This window comes from Oryzias melastigma, linkage group LG8 (assembly GCF_002922805.2).
Source record: "Oryzias melastigma strain HK-1 linkage group LG8, ASM292280v2, whole genome shotgun sequence".
Taxonomy (NCBI): domain Eukaryota; kingdom Metazoa; phylum Chordata; class Actinopteri; order Beloniformes; family Adrianichthyidae; genus Oryzias; species Oryzias melastigma.
The window spans coordinates 18,910,678-18,912,697 of record NC_050519.1 but is presented as its reverse complement, the minus strand read 5'-3'; the positions used below and the strand labels follow the sequence as shown (position 1 = coordinate 18,912,697).

Here is a 2,020-nt window from a genome sequence, read left to right as displayed (position 1 = left end):
CAGCCATTGTGGATTGACAAACCAGCTATTAAATTCGATATATTTGCCTGTGCAGGTCGCTACAGATTCAGTTTACCAGCTCTGCCTTGTACACTCTCCGATTATCCAATCACAGCGCATGAAAATCCTGACGTTTCCGTGGGCCATCTAGCTGGCCTAGCACGTGGTCTCCTCCAGATCTGATTGGTTGAAGCAACAGTTTGGTTGACAATTATTTTATGCTACAGGGCCCGCAAAACTGATTGTGAAGGCCTTCAGGCAGATTTCTTTGACCCTAGCAACAAATGGTGCTGCAATGTGATTGGTTAATGCTTAAATAGGAAAATACACGTCTGGAAGCAGCGCAACCAGGGAGACAGCAATGAAAGGACGAAGACAGAGCATTTGGAATTATAGAATACGTATTCACGGAAAATAATAATTAATATCAGTCTGTGATTCAGATATTTTTAGGCCAGCAGAGAAGGCCTTGCAGGCCCTGACGGCCCGCCACTGCTGTGGCCACAGTCTCACCCTGGTTTCCCCTGCACCTGCCGGAATCTCGTGGATGTCTTGGAATCCGGCTCGAAGGACCAATTAAATGTTAGGTTCAAACAACCTGAAATATTTCTCTGAAGGGAAGACAAGAGAGGGATCAGTTCTTAAATCAGATTTTACTTGCACAAGGAGAACAGACAGAGAATGTTCAAACCAGTCTCCACCCGCTCTGAAGATCTTGGTCCAGGGTTTCCATTTTTATAACCCATCAGGGGCGGTCTTAGTTATATTTACATTTGCTGCTCTCAAGGTGTGGAAGGAAAAACAGCCTCAAACTGGTTCTACTATCATTAATGTCTTAGTTGAATGCAATGGATCGGCGTCAGCCTCTTCAAGTATCTGTAATATGTCAGCCTCCAGACAGCCTTCAGCTTAGGATGACTGCAACCTTCCAGATACCAGCTGAGCATGACCTCAAATGAGCAGAATGAGAAAAGAGGTTCTAATCATACAAAGGAAATATGGGAGAAATCTATGTACAAACCTATCAGTACCTCTTGTTGAATGTCTGATCTTGTTCGGAAACAAAATTTAGTTGTCACTGAAAGCTGTGCATATGACAAATAAAATCTCTTGAATCTCCTGGATGGGGCTTGGGGGGCTCTGTTCAAATCAAATCAAATCAAATCAATCTTTATTTATATAGCACTTTTGGTTGGTTGGGGGATCTGGCGTCTGGATGGGGGCGGGCTGGGGCACCGTGTGGCCTCCCGCTCCTGGGCTTGGGGGGTATGAGGTGCTTGGTTGGGTGGGGGTCTGGTTCGGCTTGGAGGGTGGTCCCTTTGCCAGCGCTGGGGTGGCTGGTGTGGGTCCCAATAAATACGGGGCCTAAGGGGTCTAGCTGGTCGTGGTCTCTACTGAGGGGCACCATCAGGGGTCAGTTTGCAAGCTGCCCCAAATTTATCCCCTTCTTCATATGATGGGGAGGGTGGTCGTCTTGCATTATGCTGCAGGGGGGGTAGACTACTTGGCATTGGCCTCCCTCCTGTGGCCGCTGCAAGGATTCGCTCCTCTACTCAATTTTAAATGCACCTTAGACATGCATTACCCTTGGTGGGGGGGTGCTTGGACAGCACTACCAACAATCAGGAGATGTCCTGTCAATGCCCTCCTCACCAATTTTAACTGCACCCTTTAATACACACACCTCTAACACTTCAAAATATACGCTCTAACGCACACCAACACACATTCACACAAGGAAGGTGGACCTTCGACCTTCTGTCCCCTACCCCATCCGTGGCGGGGGTGGCCTTGTCTCTAGGGTGCCTGTCTCCAAGGCCCAGCGGCCTCCTCTCCACGCTGGGAGAGGGATCCCCGGAATCTAAGATCCAGAGCAGGGGATCAAATTACATCGGAGCCTGGGGGTGTCCAGGTCTCAGGATTGCTTGGTTCTCTCCAAATAATCTATCAGTGGTAGAGCCTGGTCGGGTGTTGTTAACGTCAGTCTTTTGGGACCCCCACTTCTCTTCGGTGTCCCCCT

General features: G+C 48.7%; 1 protein-coding gene across 1 annotated transcript in view; it reads left to right on the top strand.

Annotated features, from left to right (window-relative positions):
• The window catches only part of LOC118599077 (interferon-induced very large GTPase 1-like), a 30,229-nt gene that overhangs the window by 11,486 nt on the left and 16,723 nt on the right, over window positions 1–2,020 (top strand). The gene's annotated exons all lie outside the window — the stretch shown is intronic.